The following is a 16323-nucleotide window of genomic DNA, read 5'->3' as shown; positions in this document are numbered from 1 at the left end:
CCACTCAGCATAACTTTTGAGACTAAAGACAGTTAAGTCACAAGTTCCCTGCAGATGGGAAACCACTGAGCAAGGACAAACCTGGATCTCTAAATTTTAGGTCACTTGCCCAAGCCAACAGTTTTTCTTTCTTGAAAAGGGGGAAACAGAGGCTCAACAAAGTAAAAGGTAGTGACTGAGTCCATAGTAAGCTGTCATGAAGCTGGCAGTTCTGTGACTTGGATTCTAAGGCTGGAGTTCCTCATACAGTCCATGCTGCCATCTGTGTGTTGGGAACCTTCTATGACTCCGGGGTTTTCGAAGAAGCAGCAGAAGCATGGTTTCTTAATGACCACACAAATTCTAAAGGTATTTTATAGCCACCAGAGGAAGACTAGTGTCTTTGTTAGTTTGGGCTGCCGTAACAAAGTGCCATAGACTGGGGCTGCTTATCAACAGTGGAGAAACTTAGTCCTCACAGTTTGGGAGGCTAGAAATCCTAGGTCAGAGTGCCAGCATGATTAGACTCTGGAAAGAGCTGTCTTTCAATTGTAGACTGCCAGCTTCTGGTTGTATCCTCACAGCAGAGAGAGGGAGCAAGCTCTCTTGTGACTCTTACAAGAGCACTGAACCATTACTGGAGCCCCTCTCCACATGACTTCATCTTGTCCTAATCACCTCCTAAAGGTGTCATCTACTTGTACCATTGCATTGGGGGGTGGATAGGATTTCAAAGTATGAATTTTGAGGGAACACAAATGTTCAGTCCATCACAACTAAGATTCTAAGAAGAAGCTTATAAAAATGAAAGAATTCTATGGCACTTTAGAGAGAGAACGAGGAGGGTGCTCCATGACAGGGCAGGGGGTGGGGGGAGGTTGTCCCTGTTGGGATCTGCCATAGCAAGCATCCCTGGGGACAGAGTAGGTACTCAATGAATATTAACAAAGGAATGATACAACCTCCATGGAGCCTGGGCTTGATCTGTGTTGTTTATGCTCTGTTCTGGCACCTGGAACAGTACTTAAGCAGCCTTGTAGGTTAGCAAATGGAAAAGAGAAAATAAAGGGTTAAATAGGCTTTTTAATTGATGCCAAATAACTTGAATACTAAGACTCCACAGGGTTAGAACTAGGTCCTGGATGAAGGCATAGTTCCTGTATTGATCAATTGCCGAATATGGATTGAATATTCTAATCAATCAATTAGGGGACAGGGTTTTCATTATAGGCTTATGAATGTATATATAATAGAATTTCAGTTGGGAAGTAGAACCAGTTCTGGGGTGTCAGGGTGTCTGGGGTGCTATTGGGTTTGCAAGACTGCTGCTTTATTTGGTTTTTCTTGAGCCTAGTCTATTGTAGCAATGGGTGTGAAAGGGATGAGAATGTGTAAGAAGCAATGTGATAGTGCTTCTGATGGTGTGGATGGAGAAAAGACTCAGGGGTGAAAGTTAGGTATAATTAAAGACTGGATTTTGTTAGTGACGTTTTGATTTTAGAGCCTGCTATGGGTTGAATTGTGTCCCCCCCTAAAGAGATATGTTGTAATTATAACCCAAGTACATCAGAATGCAAGCTTTTTGTTAGAAATAAGGTCGTTGTAGATGCAACCAATTTAAGATGAGGTCCTTTGGGTGTTCCTAGGCAAGATGACTGGTGTTCTTGTAACAAGAGGAGAGACACACAGAAAGGGGAATACCATGTGAAGACCCAGCCACACACTGGGAGAAGATGGCCATGTGAAGATGAAAGAAAAGATCCAAGTGATGTGGTGGCAAGCCAAAAAATACCTGGGCTGTTAGAAGCTGACAGAAGTAAAGAAGGATCCTCTGCTCTAGATTTTGGAGGAATCATAGTCCTACTGACACCCTGATGGGAGACTTCTGGCCTCCAGAACTGTAACAGAAGACATTTCTGTGGTGGTAAGCCACTTAGTTTGCAGTACGTGTCACAGCAGCCCTAGGAAACTAACACAGAAACATGTATTTATAACTTTGAAACATCATTATATTGCAAGACCAAGTTCCAAACCCCTTTTTATCTTCACCAAAAGAAAGTTTTTATAATGTGATTTTAAATAAATGATGTGAGGCTTTTCAGGAATACAAATATGATAGACCATATTTATATGTTGTAGGGGGGAGATCACAGCTTTAAATGCTGGTGTTTAGAGATCCTATGACTAGCAGCTATAATTTCTCTTCAATTAGCACTTGAGATAATGTATTCAAATCTTCTAGGCCTTTCTTCTGCCTGTCTGTCCTATTTTCTTGATATGGTATACCAACTCCTTCAGCCTCTGCTTTTGGTTATGGGGGATGTGGGGAAACCATCGGTGACTCATCCTCCAGGACCCTACCATTGCCACATCAGCCTTTGAGCAGCATAAGCACCTACGGCATAAACATAGTGCAATAAGCCTTCTTTTGCTGTCTGCACAAGATTCCCAAATTCCATTTAATTTCTATCTGACTGGGGGTACTGAGTGGAAGCCTGCAGCTTTTAATTATAGTACTAGACTACACCTTGGACAAGAAGGTGAGGAATACATTCACTCACACTGGTTGGATACCTATACATCTCCAGGTACTATATGTATGTTGTTTTGGGTAAGACCTGGCACAGCTTCTTAAAGTGAGCATCATCCCTATTTAAAAAGAAGGAGATTGAATCTCTGAGAGTTTCAGTATTATCAAACCAGAAAGCACTTGGATCCAGCCTTGCCCTAACTCACAGATGGCGGACTTGAAACCTTTCCTTACTCCGCTTTTCCTCCCAGACTGACCTCTATGTCCTGCTCCATGCTTGCTTCTCTTTATAGCCATCTCAACCCTGCAGGGCCTTCTAGATATTCTTGTGACAGACACAGGATATAAGAAGGGAGAATGAAACCCTTTCCCCAAGTCACATCCTCAAGGCTCTCTTCCTTCTCCCTTCCAGCTTGATCCAGGGCAACTTTCCAGCCATGTGGTTCTCCAGTCCATCTTGTCCAAATTGGAAATACATGTGGTGAGGAGAGTTTCTAGCTCTGAGTTCCATTTATTAGCCCACACAGAGTTCAGACCCCTGGATGTCTTTAAGGACTCCATTTTGTCCCGGTCAATAGACTTTCTTCTCCAGGTAGATGGAGTAAGGAGCAAGTTGACACTGGACTCTGTATCAGATGGCTTTTGTTTCTCACCACAGGTCCTTTTGGATATCCATCAGGACCTAGCTCTGGGTGCAGTCACATTCTACATGAGCTTCCTCAGCCACTTCTACTGTGTTTATGCCACATCTACTTCACAATCAGCCAGCACCTAACCTGATATTTACTCCTTGAGCCTCTTACCTCCAACACTGAGCACTTCACTTGCTGCTGAAGCATGAGGTATCTATGTAAAAGCCAAATGGAAGTATAAAGAGTTAAAACCCATAAAGAATATTGGGAAATATAAACTGGCAGATAAGCTTTTCCCCTTCATTCCCCAAAAAAGGACTGTTCAGAACACAATAGTGTTTGAGGACCCTAGGAAGATAGCACCATGTAACAGTGGGATGGAACACTTACTTGGGCATGGTACAAAATGCTCAGCCAGCTTAGTGTCATCTTATCACCTTGAATCTCCCTCCTAATCTGTCACATTCCCATGGCTTTCATTCCAGCTTTCCTAGGACCAATTTTCTAAGCTCTGTGTTCTGGGGAACAAGGTTAAGACAAGTTTCCTCTGTGGTTGGTTTTATAGTGTTTTCTCTGAATCACCTGGGACACTTGTCAAAAATACAGTTTCCAAGGACCCATCCCATGATTAGAATCTGGAACTGGAGGGTATTATGCTGAGTGAAGTAAGTCAGTCGGAGAAGGACAAACATTATATGTTCTCATTCATTTGGGGAATATAAATAATAGTGAAAGGGAATATAAGGGAAGGGAGAAGAAATGTGTGGGAAATATCAGAAAGGGAGACAGAACGTAAAGACTGCTAACTCTGGGAAACGAACTAGGGGTGGTAGAAGGGGAGGAGGGCGGGAGGTGGGAGTGAATGGGTGACGGGCACTGGGGGTTATTCTGTATGTTAGTAAATTGAACACCAATAAAAAAAAAAAGAATCTCTGGGTTTAGGTATAGTGCTGTGCATTCTAAACAAACTCTTCGGGTGATTCTCATGCATATCATAGTCTGGGAACCAGTGTTCCAGCCTAAGGTAAACTGAGGAAGAAAGCAGAGTATGTGCCCTTGACATCTTATTTGCCTGAATAACTGAGAAATGTCTAGCTATGGCTTGCAAACCCACCTATCATCTCCCAAACTATGATACATTTCCTGCCACTGGTGAGTGATTCCAGACATGTGATTGCAAAAGAAATCTTAAAGCCCATTCAAGAAAAGTTATTTGTGTACCTGCAGTCACCAGAGGCTACCACATAGATTCTGGGCAGTAATCTTACTGACATTGGATTGGTCTCATGTTTACTTCCATCCCAAAGTTACTCATTAGGAATTGCTGAGCCTTAGGGTAATTTATTTAACATCTAAAATTTGGGGACATGGATATTTGGGCAAAACTAAGACAATCTTCTAAAAGTCTGCATAATCATTAGGAAACTCCTTACAGAATGAGGTTAGAGCGGCCAAGAAATTTCAGCCCATCATTTCTCTTTGTGAGGAAAAGAAACTGATAGTATTTGCAAGTATTTGTATAGTGAAAACAATTTCAGCAATGAATGAACTTGTGAGGGAAAAATAATTATTACCCACTTTCTTCCAAATAATTCACTCTTTAAGTTCAAGGGTCCAACAAGAATGGCTTCTCACACTCAAAACACATTTTTCATGCAGCTAGCAAAACAACTGGGTATGTATGGGATACATTTGCTTTTAATTTTCTCTTTGCTGGCTCCTTTTCAGCAAAGCTACCTGGTGTGGCAGGTGAAGAATGGACTAAGGGTCACACAGAAATGGCTTCAAAACCCAATTTGGCTCTTGACTATCTTGGGAACATTGAGTAAACTGTTCATTGTGTCTAAATTTTGGTGAACTTATTTGGATAATGGACACTATTTTAGCTTTTGTGGGTTGTGAGAATAACAAAAGAGTAATTATAAAAGGGTATGGTATGGAATAGGAATTTAAGAAATTGTTATTAAATATCATCATCATCTCATTATTATGGTAATCAAACTGGACCAAGAAGACAGTAACAGGATATGCATCTATGGAATTATTGACTGTTCTGTGTTGATTTGTGTGACATAAATAGGAGTGTGGGGATAAAAGCTGAAATAGACATTTTTTTTTCATTCAGAGTTAAACTGAAAAACGAAGGAATGCTAACTCAGATGGTGGGTTGTGAAATCCTAGTCTATGTAGATGGGACTAGAAGTCAGAAGACCTTGGTGGAGATGGTGGTGTACTGGTGGTAGTGGGTTTGGAATACATAAGACTTAAAGCAGATTGCAAACCAACAGGTCCAGGGTTTCATAAGTGTATCATTTGGAAGAAATCTGAAAACATGCATTCAGCTTCCAGGTGTAATTTGAGGACAAACTTCATACTTTAATTGATTGTTTGGCCCTTACACCCATGTAATACCTAGACCGTATTATGCCCTCAGTAAAAGTAAGTTGAAAGTAAATACATAAATACATGAATGGATGACTAATGGAAAAATAAAATGTGACAATATATATGACAAGTTTGGTCATATTTCTGAAAATCTGTGACGTTATTTTGTATGTGGTATTCTCTGCTTTTTCCTTCCACACTTAGACCCACTTGTCCCTTGATGGCACACCTTCCCAAATCCTCATATTTCTCAGATATTTCCACCTTCTAACTGAAATCTGCAAGGGAGCATTATTCCACTTAAGTTGTGATGGAACTCTCATTGGGGTAGTTCATTTTATATGTCAACTTGACTGAGGCATGGAGTACCCAGACATTTGGCCAAACATCATTCTAGGAGTATCTATGAGGGTATTTCTGCATGAGATTAATATGGGAATCAGTAGACTAAAGCAGATTGCTCTTCCAAGAGTGGGTGGACCTCATCTAATCATTTGAAGACTTGATTAGAACAAAAAGACTAAGTAAGAGGGATCTCTTTTCGCTTGACTGAGCTCCGTCAATGATCTTTTCCAGCCTTTGGACTTGGACTGAAACATTGGCTCTTCTTGGGTCTCGAGTTTCAAACTGGAACTTAAGCCACATGTTCTCCTGCTTCTCAGCCCTTTGAATTCAGTCTGGAACTACACATTCAATCCCCTGGGTCTCTGTCTTGTTGACAGTGCATCTTGGGACTTTTTTTCAGCTTCTGAACCATGTGAGCCAATTTCTTATTATCTTTCTGTCTGCCTGTCTTTGGAGAATCCTGACTAATATACTCATGTATAAAGTGTTTGCATTTCAATAGGGATTAGAGAAGAGACAGGTTTGGCAAAGGGAAGAATGTCTAGTTATGGAATTTAAGGAATGAGGAGGAAGGGAATGTGCTGACTTTGTGGGTAAAGAAGATGAGAATTGCAATGGTAATAAAATGAGATCTTCTACTAATGCATCCAACATTGCAAGCACTCAGTAAATGCTGTGAGATTGATATGATTATTTTATAGAAAACTGAAGGTCATTCTACAGGCAACTGAAGTCACTGTGGTTAAAAATATCTAGGAAATCTGGAAAGGAATCCAAACCTGTCGAACTTTAAAGCCAAAGAAATGTTTATGGTGATTTTAGAGACCCTGGAATTATAAATTATTTTGCTTGAAACATGTAGGTGGGTTCCTATTTTATATCCACAGTGCTTCACAGTCTCCAAAATTTTAGCACTCATTACCTCATTCAAACCTCAGAACCTGACTTGTGATGTGGGTACTATTTCTATTTTTAATTTTATAGATAAGGAAGCTTGAGACTCAGCCAAGTGAAGAGACCTGTTAATCATGCAGCTTGAATGCAGTGACCATACTGGAGCTCAGACCTCCTGACTCTAAGCCATGTGCATCTCCTCTTCTTCAGGGGACCAATAAAGGAGTTTAGATTCTTATTGGGGCTGATGAGGCAACAAGAACTGGTGGGGACAATTACCTGAAAAATCTCCTTTTTCATAGGTAAAAGAAACATGGTTTTGTGTAACTAATGCAAACAAGAATATGCAAATGCCATTGCAGAATATATGCATGGTGTATATAATATATAATTATGCAGAGGCTTTGCATTTAGAAATTGTATCATTCAACTGTTTTACTGCCTAAAACACTTCAGCAAATTGTGATGATTCCAACTTGCTGAAAAATGGTGATCATCTTTTTTTTTTTTAATTTAAATTCAAGTTAGTTAACATATAATGTATTATTAGTTTCAGGATAGAGTTTAGTGATTCATCAGTTATATATACACCCAGTGCTCATTACGTTACGTGCCCTCCTTAATGTCCTTCACCCAATTAGTCCACCCCCCCCATTCACCTCCAACAACCCTCAGTTTGTTTCTGATCGTTAAGAGTGTCCTAAGCTGATCATCTTTTGCACCTATGAGGTTTTAGCTGTTCTACTTTTTACCTAGTCAAAATTTCTTTAAGCCTTTAATGAATTCTTCCATTTTTTAAATGAAGATTTCATGGGGCCATCACATCCAACTTTTATGGACATGAATAAGATATGTTTGTTTCATTTTTTGTCAATACTTTGACAAGGAAATGTTTAAAATCATGCTACAGATTTTGCGAGAAGACATTGTCTATTTCAGGCTTGGTTGTATCTCTTGCCTGTGAACATGAAGTGCAATCCTCTCCTTAAAACAACTCTTTCTCTTGCTTCTTTCCTACCAGTGTGGTTGAGTGTCCTACATTAAATGATATCTCCTGGCCCCTCTGCACCAGGTTGGGTAGGTGAGAGCCCAGCTGAAAACTGGCATTCTTTTGCTAGGACTGCAAATCTCCATTGAACTTCTGGTCCTCTCCATGTTCTGTTCTAGATGTTGGCAGGATGAATAAAACCCAGCCCCTGCTCTCAAAGAACTTGCAGTTAGGTGAGAGACTGAAAATAAACAGGCAAGTTGGTGAATGAACAAATTAAAGATATACATAAGTGGTTTGTGGAGAAAGCTGGTAATATGCAGGAGTTGATCATAATAAAAAACTCACCTAGTGCTTGCCATGGGTCACCATATATTTACGTATATTAGCTCTTCTGGTCCTTGTTATAACTCTGTGAAGTAGGTTACCATCTTGTAGGTGGGGAAACTGAGGCATGGAATAGCAGTAGCATGAGGTCACCCCTTAGGTATGGAGGTTGAGATTTGAATCCAGGCAGACTGGCTCATATACTTAGTTGCCATCTTTTACCATTGCAGCTGGTGGTCAGGGAAGAAGGACTGGTTAGCCAGTTAGACAAAGTGGGAAGCAGATTCTACGCAGACAGAATTGCCTATTCAGAGGCAGAGGGGACTGGGAAGGAGACCTATAGCTTGATGCCTGTGGCACACAAGTGTGAAGACTCATATGCCAAAGGTAATACTAGACACGTCAGCATATTTATCTTGCCCCTTCCAGGTAAAGACTTCCCTGTTGTGTTCTGAAGACAATAAGAAGCCACTGAAGAATTTTATGCAGAGAAATGTCACGATCTGATTTCCATTTTCCATGAGGTCATTTGGAGGAGGTGTGAAGGAGAGTACCTAGAATGTCTCGTAAAGTATCTAGAGTATCTGGTACCTAGAAAAGTATATATTTAGAGAAGAGAGAGGGAACCCAAAGCAAAGAGACCAGTGGGGAGACTCACAATTGTCTAGGATCTAGGGTTCAGAAAGATAGTATGGTCAGGAAGGGCCAAGTGCCCAATATGGACTGGAAGGCTTAGAACTGATGGGCTAGGCAGGTGAAGAGGGAGATTCTAAGGACTGTGGCCAGGTTGGATGGGTCTATAGGAACATATACAATGGGGCAGGAAGGAGGAAGATAGCCCTATTTTGGAGGGCTAGAGTTGCTTGAAGGTACATATGCCTGGTATGATGCATGCACATTTTGGATGAATATGGTGGGGATCAGCACCTGGAGGGAGGGACTGAGAGGTGGCACTCTGCATAGAAGTGACTGGAGGCTTCTCACAGTGGTGTTTAGTGATATGACAACTGGCTATTTTTCAAGAAAGGAGGTGCTATAGGAGTTTGTGAAGCAGCCCAAGTCCTTTTAACACCATCCACTTGCACCACTATTTCTTGGATATGAGTCTGGAATTCTGCTTCCAGTCATGTTTTACTCTTGAATTGTGAAAGTTATTAACCCTAATTGAATTATTATTTAACAAAATGCCTAGAATAGTGCCTGGAATGTGGTCTTTGCTGTTCGAGTACTTATTAAGTAAAATAAATAAATGCACTCCCATCTAGATGGCAGCTGAACTTTTTCTTCTTGCTGGGTACACATTAAGCCTTGGGCAGGAAACAGAGAGAGAAGCCTGGGAGAAGCCCATCATATAAATGGGCTAAAGAAGACTGTTAGAAGGACCATCAGAGACTAAAAGAACATCAGCAAAAGCTCATGTCACATCATCACCCCTTCAAGGAGGAGATGTCAACAGGAACAGAACCCAGGTGACAGAACAAATAAGTTAAAGATGGCAAGTGATTTATTAGGTTTGGAATCCACCTCAAAGACAAGAGTTGGCACATGGCTTGTGGGATTATCAGTGATAATAATAGAAATGTTTATCTTGTGGGCTGGCTGCATTCAGCTTTGAACCAGGAGCCACAGTCATTAACTATACCACTAGCCCACATGTTGTAGGTTGTTACTTTCCATTCCATTAAGTGTTTCAATGATATCCTTTACCGATCACCTAATATGTGCCAAACAAGACAGACAACATCTTATAGAAGAGATATATGTTTATATGTATGTCGAATGTGTAAAGATGACTAGCCTATGTCCCCTGCTATCTGCTCTCACACTTCTTGCCTGAAGTCCATTTGCTTTCTGGAATTCTGCACTTCTTAGTATAATTGATGGAGAGAGACACAGAAACTATCCAGCTCCCGTAGTTAGACTGTAAGCTCCAAAAGAGCAATGTTGTCTGGGTCTGCACATCCAAGTGTCTAAGTGCCTGGCACATAAACACATACAGAATAATTATCACAATTTCAGGAAATGCAATGAAGAGATAGTACAATGTTCTTTGAGATTATATAATGGGGGCTTTTATAAAATGAGGGAATGACCACCAATATTTGTAGTAGCAATGTCCATAATAGTCAAACCATGGAAAGAGCACAGATAGATGGATGGATAAAGAAGATATTTATATATATATAAATATATATAAATATTCATTGTATAAATATTATAAGTAATATATATTATATTATAATAATATATATAAATATTCATTGAAACACTTAATTAAATGGAAAGTAACAACCTACAACATGTGGGCTAGTGGTATAGTTAATGACTGTGGCTCCTGGTTCAAAGCTGAATGTGCCAGCCTACAAGATAAACATTTTGATTATTATCACTGATAATCCCATAAGGCATGTGCCAACTCTTGTCTTTGAGGTGGATTCCAAACCTAATAAATCTTGCCATCTTTAACACACACACACACACACACACACACACACACACATATATTTATATATAGTGGAATATTGCTCAGCCATCAAAAAGAATGAAATCTTGCCATTTGAAGCAACATGGATGGAGCTAGAGGGTATTATGCTGAGCAAAATTAGTCAGAGAAAGACAATTATATGATTTCACTCATGTGTGGGATTTAAGAAATAAAACAGGATCATAGGGGAAGGGAGTGAAAAATAAAATAAGCAGAAAGGGAGACAAATCATAAGAGACTCTCAACTATAGGAAACAAACTGAGAATTGCTGGAGGGGAGGTGGGGGGGATGGGGTAACTGAGTGTTGGGCATTAAGGAGGGCACTTGATGTAATTAGCACTGGATGTTAAATACAACTGATGAACCACTAAGTTCTACCTCTGAAACTAATGTTACACTATATGTTAATTAACTGAATTACAATGCAATAAAAAAAGTAAAATCAGGGGTGACCAGAGAATAAGTCCCTGAGGAAATAATAGTGTAAATGAGATTTGCAGAAAGAAGAGGGAGGTAGCTAGAGTGAGGGGAGCATTCTAGGGAGCAGGGTGGTGGAAGACCCTCAGGTGAACAGAGTTAGCTATGTTCCATCTTTCTCATGTCAAATAGTAGTTTTCTTTAAGTTTCCATAAAATGCCACTTCAGGAAATCATGTTTTCTGTTTTGTAAAATGACTCATAAAAGAGCTATTTTGTTGTCATTGGCATTAAAAATAAATTCAGAATAAAATAACTTGGAACCATGCTTATTTTCATCCTTGATTTTTTTTATATGAAATGATGGAACTGCAAGTTTAATTTTTCTTTGGCTGTTTTAAAAATGAACTTTTTTTTCCTTCCTGGCTGATGTCAGCTGCCTACCCTGAGTCCCTGGGGATGGTGTTACCTCAGCTCTCTTCCCTCCCTCCCTTGATCAGCCATACTCTGGAGAAGATCCATGTCCATCCTCCACGCTGGGCAGGGACAAGCTGCTAGGGCAGCACGCCCACTCTTGGTTCCAGATATGACATATTTGCTCAGAGCAGCTGGTGTAGGTGGAGCTTCCATACACATGGGGTCCAGCCTCCCTGTGCCTGACTTTCCAGACACTCTACTTCCTGGCTGTGGAATTGGGGAAGGGTTAAGTCTCTGAATTTCAGAGCCCTGAACTGGGAAAAATAAATGACAGGATTACATAAAGTGTCTAGTGAAATGTCTGTCACACAGTCAGTTTGCAGTACATATAAACTAAAACAGACCTACTCCCTACTAGATTTCCTGCCTTTCCTAAATTCATCGCTAAATGTGTCCATCTGGACTTGAGACTCCTTGGTCCCAAGAAGAATGGAAGGAATTCCCAGTAAATTTAACCAGATGAACACGAGGTCAGGGCTATATGCTTGATCAATAGAAATGCTTCTGGGGTCAGAAATCAGGGCTTCCTAAATCAGATGTTATTTGCCACATAGGTTTATTCTTGAACATTAGTCCATGGCGGGGGTGGGAGGAGGCTGGATGAGAGGCTTAGGGAGGAGAGGCTGAACTCTGATGAATAGAAGACTCTGTGGAACAACACTGTCCTTGGTGGAGTCAAGGGCTCCAGTGCCTCAGTGGAACCACGGTGGTCAGTGTGGTATCTAAGCATAGAGAAAACAGGATGGTTTGGCTTAAGTGTGGGAAGTGGGTGCAGATGAAGTGCCTCCCTGAAGCAAAGAACAAGGTGGAGGGAATGGGGTCTGAAGGCGGAAATTCCTACCAAAATTGTAGAGAAAGAATTGAACACCACAGATGTTTACATGTTAGGACCCATTTGTCCTTCCTCAGTTGGTAGGATCTTGGGAAATACTGGTTACAGGACGTCAGAAGTCCAAGCTTGGTCTCACTGGGCTAAAATTCAGGTGAGGCAGGGCTACGTTCCTTTTGGAGGTTCTATAGGAGAATCTAAGTTCTAGCCTTATCAGCTTCTAGAGGCTGCCCCGGTTCCTTGGCTCATGGCCCCTCCTGCATCTTCAGAGTCAGCCAGACTGGGTTGAGTTTTCTCAAGTTGTATCCCTATGACCCTCTCTCCAGCTTCCCTCTTCTACAATGAATGACCCTGTCACTACACTGGGCCCACCAAGATTATCTAGGATACTTTAAGGTCAACTGATGAACAACCTCATTCAATCTGCAACCTTAATTCCCCTTCGCTGCATAACACAACAAACACATTTACAGTTGCTGGGAATGAGGACTGTCATCATTGGCACTGTCACACAAAATCAAATGTACTGTTTACATTGGGTAAGGGGTACTGGACTAGTTTCAGAAACCATAGACTCTGGTTTTGGCATCACTGTTCATGAACTATGTGATCTAGCAAGCCATTTTGTTGGATGGCTACCTGTTTCTTCACCCATGGATGAGCAGCCCTGTCTGGAGACAGAGCGAGTGTGAGAAGAGGAGGAAGCAGGAATGGGGTGGATCTGTGATAATGTCTTGCTCTATCCTCTAGAGAGGTTAACATAATTGCATATGGATTAAAGATATTTCAGATATTTCCTGCGAAACGGGAAGAATGTGAGAAACAGGTATAGTGGGATGCCCGCTTGCCTCAAAATCTCAGAGTTCTAGACCAAGAGTTTCTTGGGGCAGGTCGCCCCCTTTCTGCTTCTCATCTGGGTCTTCCATAGAAAAGTCATGTAGAGTCATGTAGAGTCTGAACTCTACAGCACCTCCAGTGCTCTCCCAGGGGTTGTGGATTCTATTACTATAAACTCAAAGCCAAAGGGGCCCACTTGCGGGACACTTAGAAACCATCCCGGATTTGTTTCTGTGTTGAGCTGACTCCACACAGAAGTTACCAGCCAAGGGCTACAGGCCAGGACTCCCTAGTTTATGAGCAGGATGCCACCATAAACACTAGGGTTTCAGTGGGCAAGGGGAAGACTCCATTTCAATCCCTCCTGAGGCATCTGAAAATATCCAGAGTCTGGAATCAGTTACGGGGACCCAATGGGGAAGAGGACAATTTGTGTCATCTATACATCTCCTATGGATGTCATGGGCTGTCCCATTCATTTTCCTCATTTGATCTCTCCTCCAAATCTTTTAATTACAGAGGAAGGTTTTTGTTATTAACTTTGTACAGGTAAAAGAAAGTGAAGCCCACATTACCCAGTTGGCTATTGACAAGGTCAAGGCACTATGCATCTCCTTTCCAAGGTCTCTGAGCTGTCACTTCTAGTGCCAAGGATTACAGGTTTCCTAAGAGCACAGCAAAAGTTCACTCATTCATTAAGGGGATAGGGGAGGAAATGAGACCTGGTTGTCACCTTCAAGCATCTTACAGCAAATTGGTAGGGAAGTGATGGCAGTACAGTTCAGCATGGGTCCCCAGCAGAAAGTGTAGGGTGTGCTTAGATCTGAGGAAGTTGCCTGAGCCTGTATGGAGAAGGTTAGCAGTTTCCCAGGGAGGAAATGATACTTGACTTGAACACTAGAGGCAAAGTAGGCCTTCAGTGGACAAAGATGGGATGCAGGGTTTCCAGGCAGCACAACAGAGGGGAGAGACGCCTTGGCACTGCCCGAGAAGAGTAGGCAGTTCCCTCTGATGGGAAGGGTGGCAGGAGGGAGCCTGGCACAGTGGACAGCACTCAGTGCTGATGTCAGAGACACCTGGGCTCAAAGCCCATCTGTGTCACTTATGGTTACTATTCCATCTTTCTGTGCACAGGGGATTTTACATCTGGAAGCAGAAAAATGATTCTGTATCATTTCAGGATGGTTATATTAGATAATAGGAAGATTAGCTAACATAGTATTTATTATTTCCAGACACTAGTCTAAGTGTCTTATACCTATTAATTTTTCTTAAGTTTTCATTTTGGATACTACTATTTTTTTCTTCTAAGATAAGGAATCTAAATGCAGAAATATAAGTAACTTGTTTAAGATTACATGCTAAGAGGAAGAATCAGAATTCAGATGTAGCTGTACTTTTTATCAAGGTATGTTGATAAAAAAAGCACCAACATATAATAAGCACCAACATATAATAAGCACCTGGCAGGGCAGACGGGGTGTTGTTGAGCAGAGGAGGTGGGCAGAGGCCCAATCATGAAGGGCTTTGTTGTGAGAGCTCAAGGGAGGGTGGTGTGACTTGTCAGATATTCATTTTAAGATGATCACTCTGGTGGCCATATACAGGAAGGCTTGGACTGGATAAGATGGAATATTGTCTTTGCAGGATATTGGAAAAATTTTAAGTTTTTTCAAAGAGATTCAAGAGCCCTTATTCCTAGACTTTAGAATGTCACAGAAAGAAGTCACAGTGTAACAGATTAAAGGAGGAGAGACCAAGATTTTACTCTGCACTGCCACAATGCCATGGGGACCACTTCTATGATTATGTTGTAAAGCTGTCTTTCCAGAGTTTTCCTATGCAATAAATATGCCTATTAAAAAGCCTGGCTTAACAAATCAGTTTGGATGAACATAGGAAACAGCATTAAAATACTCTACTTAACCAAGATATTCAATAGTTTTAATAAGTAAGCTTCATATTAATAAGATTCCCTTAATCTTGGATAGTGGTATGGTGCCAGACAGGAATCAGGAATTTTGAAATTGAGACTTATTCAATTCAATTCAATACAAGACTGTATTCCCCTTTATAAAATACAATACTCAGGAGACTCAAAAAATCTTGTTCACTGGAAGGTATTTTACATAAAATATCTATGAAGCTGATTGTTGAGTACCACTATAATACCTAATAGCTAAATATGTCCAGACACCGTACTCATAGAATTTTCTTGTTTAATCATTAGAACTTTCATATGAGGGTAGTATGATTACTATTGCTACTTTATAGGTGAAGAAATGTGAGTCCTCAGGAGATTAAATCATTTTCCCATGACCTCACAGCTAATTTCAAACTTGAATTTTTCTGATCCTGAAACTCCTATTTCTGAGTTTGATGATATTGGTAGATTGATAGCAAAAGAGGCCATAATTCTCATCCCTTGTTGAAGGTGGGCCCTTGGAATGCGATTTCCCTGCTAATCCCAAGTGGTGAAATCTACTACCCTGCCCCCCACAAGTCTAGGCTGTTTTAAGACTTGCCTTGCCAGTAGACTGAGGTAGAAGATGAATGTGCTGGTTTGAAGCTCAGGCCTCAAAAAAACTTGGATCCTTTCTTTAGCTCTCTTGGAACCATATCAAGTAGCCCACTGGCTCAGTAAGCTCAAGCTGCTGTAACAAAATACTGAGGACCGGAGTTCTTTAACAACAGGCATTTATATCTCACAGTTTTGGAGGCTGGAAGTCTGAGATCCAGGTGCTGTCTGATTTGGTTCTTAATGAGGGCCCTATTCCTGGATTGCAGATGACATATATGTCTTCATATGGTAGAGTGAAAGGGGTCTGGTCTCTTCCTTCTCTTAGAAGGACACTAATCTCATCATGGAGTTTCACCTTCTAATTCCATCACGTTGGGGGTTAGGGCTTCAACACTTGAATTTATGGGGGCCATAACAGGCATAAATAATACCAGCCTAAATTGTGGAAGATGGGGGACACATGGTCTGGTAACCCCACCACCCCAGCTGCCAATGCAGACATGTGAGGGAGGTCAGTCAGTCATCATAACACATTCCTGGTGATGTCACCGATGCAAGCATGAATGCAGCTCACATCAATGCAGTGTGGCCTAGATCAGAACTGCCCAGCCACCCCAATCCTCCAACTCACAAGCTCAGTAAATGTTTATTAAGTCATTGGATTGGAGTTTGTTTGT

General features: G+C 41.1%; 1 protein-coding gene and 1 long non-coding RNA gene across 7 annotated transcripts in view; one reads left to right on the top strand and one right to left on the bottom strand.

The window, feature by feature from the left end:
* LOC140621182 (uncharacterized) overlaps positions 1–11298 on the top strand; it is a 51556-nt gene extending 40258 nt beyond the window's left edge. For 2 of the 5 annotated variants that reach the window (XR_012020929.1, XR_012020935.1), the window contains 6 exons: positions 1626–1903; positions 3168–3351; positions 6103–6283; positions 6856–7067; positions 7787–7986; positions 8510–11298. This is a non-coding gene — a long non-coding RNA (uncharacterized lncRNA). The remainder of the gene's footprint in view (positions 1–1625; positions 1904–3167; positions 3352–6102; positions 6284–6855; positions 7068–7786; positions 7987–8509) is intronic. The other 3 variants (XR_012020933.1, XR_012020934.1, XR_012020936.1) reach the window with 3 other exon arrangements.
* The window catches only part of CLNK (cytokine dependent hematopoietic cell linker), a 203116-nt gene that overhangs the window by 161437 nt on the left and 25356 nt on the right, over positions 1–16323 (bottom strand). The gene's annotated exons all lie outside the window — the stretch shown is intronic.

This window comes from Canis lupus, chromosome 2, assembly GCF_048164855.1.
Source record: "Canis lupus baileyi chromosome 2, mCanLup2.hap1, whole genome shotgun sequence".
Taxonomy (NCBI): Eukaryota; Metazoa; Chordata; class Mammalia; order Carnivora; family Canidae; genus Canis; species Canis lupus.
This window is presented reverse-complemented; position numbering and strand designations above follow the sequence as displayed.